At 45.0% G+C, this 12,179-nt stretch overlaps 1 long non-coding RNA gene across 1 annotated transcript; it reads left to right on the top strand.

Moving 5' to 3' along the window:
- Positions 1–4,557: 4,557 nt before the first annotated feature.
- Positions 4,558–10,690, top strand: LOC115944409 (uncharacterized). The gene is made up of 3 exons (XR_014142309.1): positions 4,558–4,800; positions 4,895–5,021; positions 10,462–10,690. It is a non-coding gene; the product is annotated as an uncharacterized LOC115944409 (long non-coding RNA).
- Positions 10,691–12,179: the final 1,489 nt, after the last annotated feature.

The following is a 12,179-nucleotide window of genomic DNA, read 5'->3' as shown; positions in this document are numbered from 1 at the left end:
GGTGGGTGTTGAGGAGGGCACGTTCTGCATGGAGCACTGGGTGTTATGCACGAACAATGAATCATGGAACACTTCATCTAGAACTAATGATGTAATTATGGGGATTAACATAAGAATAAAAAAAAAAAAAAAGAAAGAAAAACCAAGAAGGCTGCCATAGTCACCACACTTGTACTCTGCTGCCAGATCACTCTTTTAAATGAGGAAGAATTCTCAGATTTCTAGAGAAAGTACAAACAAACAACTCCTACCACTCATAGTCAACTTCAAGATCAAGATGGGCGGGGGGCGTTGCAGGGAGACTATGTGCAGGCTGGGGAGCCTCGTAGCCCCCTCCACCTAATCCTGCAGCCCCAGTGTGGCTTTGCTGTTGTGCTCACCTCCTCCACGACTGTAGGTCTCCGGGAGGAAATTACTACCCATATATAGGTAACTACAGATGAGAAGAAGCAAAGCCTTCCATCTGTTCCACCATGAAAGAGACACATAAAAGAACGACATTGCTATCGTTACACATTGCCCAAACCATGACATGGAAAGGGGCAAATTAAAAATAAACAGTTGGTGTCGCTCTCCGCCTTACTCTAGGAATTTCCAGGCAGTGTGCAGGTCAGATAGGTTGATAGGGAAGAGGTACATGTAGACATCCAGCAACTTAAGATTCAGGAGGTTCCAAGACCCCATTGGATTCTCAAGAGAGGAGCTGTCACCTTGGGGGGTCACCTTGAAGTTATCCACTGGTGACACCCTGGCCTTATGTATAAATCATTCAGCTTTTACTTTGTGGGGCGGATGGGTGTGGAGAGGAACGGACTTGCAGAGCACTTATCTGTGCTGCAGAAGCAGCATTAGAGCTGAGCTGCTGTACCTGTGTGCTGGTGATAAAGTGAGGTAGGCACACAAGTATTATCCTCTGGATTACTTCAGATCTTTAAGATCTTTCTTCAGAGAGACCTAACACTTTATCAAACAAGGCATGAGGAGGCTACGCTGATGGTGGACGTGACTGTGTTAGAGTGTGTCATATTCTCAGGACACGATCGTGTCTTGGAAGTTGTATGGGATCAGGTATAAAGCAGGGGCTCCACCCCACCCCGGTACCTACAGACCTCTGTTCAAATCCCAGGTCTATGTTTATGAGCTAGAATGACCCTGGATAAGTCACTTACTTTCTTTGCCTCTATTTCTCATCTGCACAGAGGAAATCCGGATGCTGACCTCACAAGAAGCCCTGGTCCAAGCCTCTAGCAGTGTCTGGTCTGATATAAGTATAGAGTCTAAGCTTAGGTCCCTTTCCCTTCTCTCTGGTTCCTTCCCCTTAAGATTCACTGCTTGAGGTTTGGTCCAGTTGCCACTTGGTGTGGTGTTTAAGACACAAACACCCAGACAGCTCCACCCTCCTCCAAGAGTGAGGATGGAGAGTAGCCCACCATCTAGCATGGGCCTCACACTTTGCTGCTCTTCAGTAGATCAGTAAATGCATGCATGAACAAGGAAGAGAATTCACCTTCTTATTTTACCATCTGACTAAGATGAAACTCCTTATAAGAGAAATGAATTTGACTCAAGTATAGAAGCAATGGAAATATCACTTTGGGCATGTTAAGACCACATGTCAAAATCATGAGTGGGAGTGGATGTTTTCCTGTGAGGTCCTGAGCATTGCCAGCCGTGTCCATCTGCCCTGCTCAGCCAGAGCTGGAAGAGGGTTCCTTTCAGTCCTGCTGCATCTTGAGGTCAGTGACATGGGAGTCATCTTTACAGACTGACAGGATCTGTTACTGTCGGACACTGTGTGTGCCCCGCAATCCCGGATGTGGCTGCAGAGATCTTCTCTCTGGGCCCCTCAGGCCGCCACCACCCGCCAGGAGGCGCTGGGTAGCATTGGTTCCACTTCTGCCGGTGATGTTGCTCATTACCCAGGTAGCTGTGTTGCAGACACAGCATTCTTCCTACTACCATAGATAGGAAAGCTGCACGGGATCTGGGTGGCCTCTAGGATATCAGGAAGAAGAGGCTGATATTGCATGAGTATCACTTAAAATGCAATGTGAATGGTTAGAATGCCTGCAGTTTGAGAAGAGTGCAGGAGAGCCGGGCTGAGCACATAACTCTGGGGGGTCCATGGGTTTGCTTTCTAGGACAGCACCCAATACATTCTTCTTAGGTGCCCCCAGCTCCTCGGTGCTCTTCCACTTTGAGCTTGAGTTCTTTCCACCATCCTGGCCCCTCCGTCAGAATGTGGACATATCCCAGCATTCACAAAGAACCAATCCTACAAACCCTAACATTGGCTCTTCCCAGTGACTGTGCAGTCCTTGGTGCAGTTGAGAATCTACAAGGGAGAGGTCGAGTAAGAATCAGGAGCCAGGTTTTACCTCAAGTGGCAGAGGAGGTGTGTGTCTGCAAGTCTGGAGGAGGGGATGAGGCAGGGCAGTCGCTGCTTCTCTCCCTGAAGGGCTGGGTGGGCTCAGTCCCAGGCTCTGCTGTGGTGGCCCCGTACAGAAACAGCTCCGCATGGCTGCCTGTGGGATTGCACACTCATCCAGGGCACCCAGCATGCCGAGCCACCCAGCCTGCCTCCTCTAGCTCATCAGTTCTGTTTTGACCAAGTGTTCAGTCTCAGCTCCTGCGTGCTGAGAGTGGAGTCTTCAACCTATCTGACCTGCACACTGCCTGGAGTGTGCTTTTGCTGGAGTGCAGTCTTCCCCTCCCCTCTCTGGAGAACCAAAGTACTTTATTATTATTATTCTAATTCCAAAGGCCCTCAGATAGACATGCCTTTGCTCAAATAATAGTCAGCATCTGGAATATTGTTATTATCCCCTTCTGAGAATTGCTATCACAATATCAGGTAGTCAAAATTAAGATGTCGTATTTTGAGTGTCATCTTTTCAGGAAATTTAAATTCTTAAAGCAAAGCAATCTAGGGCAGTGTTTCCAATCTCTCTTTTTTTCATTATTGCTCCCTTAAGGAGCCTTTTTAGACATTTTTTAATTATCTCCCCATGACATTTTAATGCCACAGATATGCTGCATATTTGTTTATGTACTGTATATATATCTGTGCCTTATGCTATGCCTAAGTATGTTTTAAATATATAATTAAAATTTTTTGCCCCAGAACCAATGTTTTAGGCCCTCGGGGTGCTATCTTCTTTATGCAGAACACATGTCTAAGAGGTGAAAGTGTTTCTCCCAGGTCCAGTTTGCCCAGGACCTGACTCAGATAGTAGACAGCCTGTCTCAGACCAGGGGCCTCACCACTGGTAAGTACAGTTGCCAGATTCAGCAAACAAAATATATTGAATGCCCAGTTAAATTTGAATTTCAGATAAAAAACATAATATTTTTAGTGAAAGTATGTCTTATGTGATATTCGCACATCTTATATTCTATCTGGTAATACTACTGGTGTTCTGGGGATAGAAACTGCACTTTGTATTCAAGTACAATTTTTCACAAACTGGAAGAGTATGTACCTTCATTTACATCCACCTCCTGGGCGAAAGGATACCAGATCACTCCTAATAAAGCATTGTTTAGGGGCGCCTGGGTGGCTCAGTCAGTTAAGTGTCTGCCTTCAGCTCAGGTCATGATCCCAGGTCCTGGGATCGAGTCTCACATTGGGCTCCTTGCTCAGCGGGGAGCCTGCTTCTCCCTCTGCCCCTCCCCCTGCTTGTGCTCTCTTTCACTCTCTCTGACAAATAAATAAAATCTCTAATAAAGCTTTTTTTATATGAGCTTCTCATTTCAACAAAGGTCATTAGTAACAGTCAAAAATACGATGTGGCTCTTTTTACAATACAGCTTTTACTTTAAATTTTATGTGAAACGTGTATACTGTTATAAGTGATGAAATAGACCCGGGATGAATCTAGTGGTGCGGAGGCTTCACGCGTGTCTCTTATTGGAGGGTGTTGGAGTAAATCACAGGGGAAGGATGCTCTTGTGACAGTCCTGCTTAATGCATTGCAACAAAATGCATTCCAAATGCAGTCAGCTAGAGCACTGACCCTGAAACATGGTCATCATATACTTGCATCATGCACAAACCAAAGTGCATTATGCCTTTCCACTCCTAATTGGCGGCCCACGGAAACGGTAGACTTCGGATAAGTGTGTGTCACCTTGTCATGGATACCACAGTTGGGTGAGGCTCCGAGTCAGCACTTCTGAAGTTTGATAATAAGCAGTAAGTCTGCTCAGCTGTGTCTACAGGAAACAGAAAAGGGTGGGTGTTTGGAGAACTCTTACTAGTGGACTTAGCTCTTTCTTTTTAACTGTGGTTTAAAAAAAAAAAACCCACATGACCTAAAATTTACCATCTTAATAAGTGTACAGTTCAGGAGTGTTAAGTGGATCCACATGGGTGTGCAATAGGTCTCCAGAACTTTATCTTGCAAAACAAAGTCTTTACCCACTGGACAATTCCTCTTGTCTCCTGGCTGCCCAGCCCTTGGCAACCACTATTCTGCTTTCTGTGTCTGTGAGTGTGACTACATTCAGACCTTAAAAACATGGCTGTTTTCATGGGAAGCTGGCCTGGAAGCTGGGTGAGAAGAGCTTCCGGGCTAGAACCTCTGGGGTGGTGCTGACCTCTTATCTGGGCTACGCTACATATGTAGAGTTGTTTCAACACCATGCAAAGCTACCTCCATTGTTCTTATCTGTTTCTGCTTCTACTCCAACCTAGATGACGCCAGAGGAAGGCATCAAAAGAAAATCCGAAGCAAGACTCAGAATTACCTCAACCTGTATGCCGTGGAAGGCCTGCGCACCTTGTGCATTGCCAAGAGGGTGAGTGGGTGCCACCTCCACAAGCATGGATACTGACCGCTGCCCCCCACAGTACGTGGTGCCTACGTGGCACTCACCAGTGTGTCTCACATAGGTTCTGAGTGAAGAAGAGTATGCCTGTTGGTTGCAAAGCCACTTAGAAGCAGAATCTTCCCTGGACAACCGTGAGGAGCTTCTTTTCCAGTCTGCCATTCGCCTGGAAACAAATTTGCATCTGTTGGGTAATTATGCACATGAGCACATGTTGCACTGAGCAGTGTGGAATTTGCAGAGACAGTCCTGGACGGGGTGGTGACATGGCTCTAGTCATTGGCAGCTCTGCACCTGCCGGGCTTGGTTAAGGAGTTGGCTGGCTTGATGCTAGCATGGTCCCCAGGCCCAGCCATCCTTGACTGAACATTCACACCATGGCCCGTCTCTGTAGTATTCCACGTGCTGTCCCACCAGGCACCCAGTGACAACACCTGACTTGCCTCCCCCTAAACCCTGCTTTCCCACCAAAAATAGAGATGAGGAACGAGGCTTCTCAACAACTGAAGCTTAAAGGGACTCCCTCCACCTCCTACCCCTAAAACAAAAAGAAACTGTTGGATTCCAGAAATGGCTGCACTTTACATCTTATGAATGTTTCATAGATTCAGTTTGGATGAAAAGAAAACGAGCTCATTTTTACTAAAATGTGCTCATATTTTCTACTGTGTTCATATTAGTATTTATAAGAATATTTATTTTAATATTTTAAATATTTAATATTAAGTTTGTATTAAATTAGCTGAGTCTTTGTATCTGTGCTCTCTGACCACACCAGGAACTGAATGTGATCATGCTGGGTACACACACACACCCCATCCCGTGGTGCCAAGAGTCAGATGGTATACCTGGGGCATGGAGAAACGAATTCATCCCTCTCCATTTAATACAGAAAGGCTGTAATTCATTTGGTCTTGTTCCCTGGACAAAGGAGTTGGGCTACCTATATATCTATATATACATATCTAATATAATAATTAATATATTTAATAGCATAACATACACACTTCATACAATATTCTTTTTTGCCTCTGGTGTCTTATAGGAGGGCACGCACTGTTCAAAAAAGCCCCAAGATCCAGATGCCCAGAGACATCATGAGCAGTATCCCTGGGGGGTGATTAAATGAAACACTTGGAAGACAGCTGTGCTTTTTCTAACCTTCCAGGTTTTGATTTACTGGGACTGTTCATATCTAGAGCATGCTTCTCCAGAAGGCACTGTTGACCAGATCCAGGGGATAGGCAGGGGTTCCTGCTGGTCCTTCTGGCCCATGCGCAGGTCCACTTCTCTGTCCCTTCACTGCAGGGCACTCTTCCTGGAGAGCTCTGACTCGAATGGAGTAAAATTTGCCTCCCCAGTCCCTTCTTCCAGTGGGTGCTGGTCCCACCCTGTGGAGCAAGGCAGACAGAATCTCTTCCCTTTTCCAGAGGGTGAGACCTTAACTGTTTGAGGACTTGGCTGTGAGTCCCCACACTGTCCAACCTATATTTTTAGGCATCCCTACCTTACCTTCTTTCAGAGTCTAGGAGCCTTAGCTTGGTTATCTATCCAGTCCTGGCTCTGTCACTTACTGGCCATGAGACCCTGGGCAAGTGACTCAGTCTTTTTGGCATCCCAGTCTCCTTGTCTGCTGGGTAATAATCCTGCAGGGATGAACAGAGGGGGTGCCCAGTGGAGCACTGAGTGAGGTCCAGGCACAGGGTCCAATACTCAGCAGCACGTGGTGATGAGTCTTATGTTACTGCCTCTACATCTGTTTACAGCCTGGCTGGCCTCTTCTATACAGACCCCCTCTGGTAGTTGGGCATCCGTCACCTCCCTTGGCCCCCATGCTGTATCTCTGTTAACATGTCCTGAATTTTTGACAGCCCTAGAATACCCTAAGTTCATATTGAACTTGAGATCAACTCACCTTCCTAGATCTTTTTCAGGGGATTTGCTTTCTAGCTTGGATTCTGTAATTTTTGTTTGGGCAACTATGTAAGCATCTAAAAGTAAGGTTTTCTACTTATCCTCGTTCCAATTTTTTTTTTCTGTTGGGGCCGGGATAGTAGAGTTTTTCAGAATTTTGATTCAGCCACATTCTGCTGTCATCCTGAGTGGATGTTTATCTCCAGGGGTCTGTTAAAGGGCTCTGAGATGAATCAGTGAAGGAACTACTGGAGTGCCCACAGTGGGCACCATCAGTGTCCTTGAGTCTGCTCATGCCTGCTGGTGAGAGCCTTTTCATACATTTTCAGAAATTTTACAATCACCATTTGCTGTCTTGCATAAATTTTCAGGAATTTTGCATAGCTTTTTGATGCTGTTGGTAGCTTGACATCAGCCAAGGTGAGTATATTTGCACCACAGAAATGGGAAAATGCAGGAAATCAGCTTCCCTCCTGCTAGCTGGTTGTTAAACACTTAGCATCTCCCACAACCTGGGATATTTATGGTTCAGATGATGAGCTGGAGAATAGAAGAGCCACCACCTTCGTGTTCACCACGGCTTTATGCACAGGCACTGTGTTCCAACTCCTCAGATTCATTTTTAAGAAATGTAAAGTAAGCTGTTTATATTTTTAATAGGCCCAAAGCCAAATACTCCTCCTAAACTTTTCATTTAGGTTCTTATGTTAAATAACATCAGGGAACTACAAAGGAAGGGTCACCATTTATACTGTGTTCTTGAAATTTTCTTTTCCATACTGTTCTGGCCAAGAGCCTAAATTCAAAGGACAACATTCTGTTCACTTTCCCCAGCATTCCTTTTTGTTTTTCCAGATGTCATCTGAAACTCCCCTCTCACGAAAAGCCACCTGACATTTGATCACAGTGAAGCATGGTGGCACTAGCTTGAACCCTACTACCTACCCTGTTATAACACTCAAAATGCTAGGTTCTCCCAAGGCTCAGGCTGTAGAGAGGTGGCATGTACTCTAAGTTACATAGATTCCATTGCTAATAAGCTACCTTAAAGAGCTGAAGAAAGACCACTGTGCTTCCAGATAATTTTTAAAGGACTGTTCCCTGAGATTTACTCTTTATCCTTGGCCATATTTCGTGCTGAGATAGACATACTTTACATAATTCTCTTTATGAGTTCAGTAATATTCTATGTTTGGTTCAAAGCTTCACATAGAGGTTAGGATCAGTCCAGCGACCCAGTCGGGGCCCATTACTTAGGCCAGTTAGCTCCTGAAATGAAGATGCTTTATTTTCAAGGTGTTAGGTTTTCCCTGAAGGACTGGAATTTATCTGAGTCCTTCCCTGCTTTCTTTCTTGGAGGACATATATCAAGGAGCTCTGGCTGAGGAGCTAATATACAAAGGTGGGGAGTTGCAAGTCCCTTCTATAGTAAGTTGCCATCTAGTGAAGGGTGGGTAACTGGTTGAATTACACGCAAAGCTCTGTTCCATAGTGGAAGTTCTCCTAGAGCAGCCATATAGGGAGGTTTGGAGCATGAGACATACCGTGCATGGAATGCTATAGCCCTTCCCTTGCTAATCTCCCTCACCTTTGCTTCCCAGATCTATATGGTGGGGATAATTGTAGTACTCACATGTTAGGGATGCTGCAGAAATTTTTGCCTGACTATTAGTAATTCATCAAGGTTAGCCATCATCATGATTATTCCATAACCATTGTTATTATTAAGTATGAACAAGATATTTTTTAAAAAGAGAGCACATGCAGGAGGAGGGGCAGAGGGAGAGAGAAACTCTAACCAGACTCCATGCTGAGCACAGGGCCCCAATGTGGGGCTTGATCTCACGACCCTGAGATCATGACCTGAGCCAAAACCAAGAGTTGGACACTTAACCGACTGTGCCACCTAGATGCCCCTGAACAAGGCGTTTTGAATACATGGAGGCAGACGTGGTCATCCCTCCCTCTTTCCCTGGATATCAGGGAATGTATCACAGCAGAAGTGATACTTAGGATGCCTTTGTAGATGTCAACTCTGTTGGATGATGAAAATAGGGAGCCAGAGACCTAGAGCACGGAGTGTCTCCCCATGCTAGATCCAGGGGTCTGGGGGAGGGGAGAAAGGCCAAGACCAGATGGCCTTCCAGTGCCTGGGTTGTCAGGAATATGCTCACAATGAACATGGAACATAACATGGTTTTATTCCTAAGCATACTTTGAGACCCACACCCCTGCCTGGTCCTTACCTTGCAGACTCCATGATTCAGAGCTGAGGGCAGCTTGGGTGCAATATCTCCTCTTCCTTTCTGGGCCCTTCCCAAGTTCCCACTTAGCCTTCTGCGCATTCAAATTAAAGGTAGGCCCAGGTCCAACACACTGCACAGGCTGCGTGAGATGGAAGAGAGAAGACTGCCACTTACCCCTGAGGGGGCTTCTGGAGAGCTGGTGATGCTGTTACCTGAGCTCAGGGCTGGTTAAACAGGAGTGTGATTTGTGAAAGTGCATTGTAGGATATATTTAAGAAATGCATGCTTTTTGTACATGTATTATACCTTGACTCCATCCCCCCAGCACCTGCCAACTCATCTGTTCTAGGAGGAGAAAGGGAAGTGGTGTCTATCATAGTCATTTCAGGCTGTCATAGCAAAATACCACAGACTGGGCAGCTTAAACAGCAGACATTGATTTCTCACAGTTATGGAGGCTGGAAGTCCCATATCGAAGTGCCGGCCAATTTGGTTCCTTAAAGGGCTCTCTTCCTAGATTGCAGATGGCTGTCTTCCTTCTGTATCCTTGAATGGTGGAGGGAGATCATCTCTCTTGTGTCCCTTATTATAAGGGCCCTAACCTCAGTCATGAGTCTTCCACCTTCCCTCCTAATGCCATCACAGTGAGGGTTAGGGCTTCAACCTATGAATTATGGGGATAAGAGGACGCATTCAGCCCATATCAGCTCTCAGCACGGGGAACAGTGTGACATAAAAGAGAAGGGCAAGGCCAATGAGGTGTCCTCAGTCAATGCTGTATTTCTAGAGGGAAGATAGAGACCATCTCATTAAATTGACAATAGGAAAAAAACTGAGGCTGACCTGGAGAGCACCTTTCTGCACTGGGTGGAAAATTTGTCCCAATGTACAGAAGCCTGCATATTTATTAATATCCTAATTTATTAATACTGCTAATTTATTAATTATGTTTGTGGAAAAAGTACATTCTGGATAATGTTGCTTTCAAGAAATAATGGGCTTGTGTGGTCTGTTTAGACAGCTGACAGTAAGCATTGCTGAGAGCAAATATTGTGGATGTCGTTCAGAAGCTTTGGAGGGGATGGATAATTTTTAAAACTTTTTCATCCTTCAGAATATGGTCATTCCCACCATCTCCCCACAAGCTTTGTTTCCAAGTTATCTGTTATGTTAAAAATTAGCCGCCTGTTAGAAAGCACTGGAAGTGCTTTGTTTTAAGTACAGAGAATTATGTTCAGTGCCTCACAGTCATTCTGACTCATTCTTGACTGTGTCAATCGAGGGAGCTACTGAAAGTGTTCCCCAGGGTCCAGAAATGATGAATCTTCATCCACATGAGACAGGCATCAAGCAGGTCCCAGTCTGTGGGGTCATGCCAGCATCTTTGGTATGTTGGCAGTGGCATTCGTGCCCCATCAGGGTCTGAGGGCATGTGCAGAGGGGGCTCACCTACACTTGCACATTTGACCAGGTGCCACTGGGATTGAAGATCGCCTGCAGGATGGAGTCCCAGAAACCATTGCTAAATTGCGTCAAGCAGGCCTGCAGATTTGGGTTCTCACTGGTGACAAACAAGAAACAGCCATTAACATTGCATATGCCTGCAAACTGCTGGACCATGATGAGGAAGTCCTCACCCTGAATGCTGAATCCCAGGTATGTAGGTTTCCAGAAGCCATGCTCTGCCTGGGGCAGCTTCATACCCACCTAGCCCCCACAGCAACAGGAATGCCTTCCATTTCTTTGCCCTCTACCTCTGTGTTTGCACCTGTGTTGGGTTTCTTACATGTTCTTGTCATTGCCTAGGAAGATGTGGGATTTGATGGGATTTCTTAATTTCCGAGGGATGCATCCCTGGACTTTATTAATGCAAAATTCAACCTGCTTTTTCCTGACCTATTCATGTCAACAATATTGGAAAATTGTTTCATGAGGTCACACAAGTCAGCGAACCAGTCCATTCAGTATTGATGTACTCAGGATGGGATGGTTTGTCTGGGGCATGCCCGCTGGGCACTTAGAGTTTTCATCCAGTCACATTTATCTATTTAAATCTTCAAGTATGTAGGGAGTATCTACTTCTCATAAACCTGGCCTGGACTCTGATTCCTTGAGTGAACTCCCACTTGAAACATCTTTTTGAGCTGTATGATGAGGTCTGATTCATCAACTTTTTCTCTTATGGATTATCATTTAGCTGTTACATTTAAGATGTGCCTAGCCACAAAGATTTCTCCTATATATTGTTCCAAAAGTTTTGTAGTTGACTGTTGCACCTTTAGACGCCTTCCATTTTGTGTGGAATTTTGTATAAGGTCAAACTTCATTCTTCTGCATGTAGCTGACTAATGCAGCACCATTTGTTGAAAAGTTTTTTTCCACTAAATTGTCTTTACACTTTCATTTAAAATCAGTTGGTCATGATTTTTAGGGTCTATTTCTGGACATTCTGTTCTGTTGCACTGTCCTGTGTGTCTATCCCTTCACCAGTATCATGATGCCCTATGGGTTTTTTTTTTAGAAGTCTTTATACTGGTATTTTTTTTCCCTGATTATTCTTTCTGTTTTCAGTTCTTCCATTCCCTTTCCCCCCTTCCCTTGGTTTACTTAAAGTATCTTTTAGTATTCCATTTTTTTCTCTTTTTTTTTGGCATTTTATTTTTTTTATTAAGTTATGTTAATCACCATACATCATTATTTTTGATGTAGTGTTCCATGACTCATTGTTTGTGCATAACACTCAGTGCTCCATGCAGAACGTGCCATCTTTAATACCCATCACCAGGCTAACCCATCCAACTACCCCCATCGCCTCTAGAACCCTCAGTTTGTTTTTCAGAGTCCATCGTCTCTCATGGTTTGTCTTCCCCTCCGATTTCCCCCCTTTCATTCTTCCCCTCCTGCTATCTTCTTTTTTTTTCTTTTCTTAACCTATATTGCATTATTTGTTTCAGAGGTACAGATCTGTGATTCAACAGTCTTGCACAATTCACAGCGCTCACCATAGCAATACCCTCCCCAATGTCTACCACCCAGCCACCTCATCCCTCCCACCCCACCCCCCACTCCAGCAACCCTCAGTTTCTTTCCTGAGATTAAGAATCTCAGACATCCCTGCCATGTTTCTGACCTTAGGGGGAAAGCTCTCAGTTTTTCCCCATTGAGAATGATAATCGCTGTAGGTTTTTC

This window comes from Leptonychotes weddellii, unplaced genomic scaffold (genome assembly GCF_054177405.1).
Source record: "Leptonychotes weddellii isolate Sample4059 unplaced genomic scaffold, ASM5417740v2 HiC_scaffold_3891, whole genome shotgun sequence".
Taxonomy (NCBI): Eukaryota; Metazoa; Chordata; class Mammalia; order Carnivora; family Phocidae; genus Leptonychotes; species Leptonychotes weddellii.
This window is presented reverse-complemented; position numbering and strand designations above follow the sequence as displayed.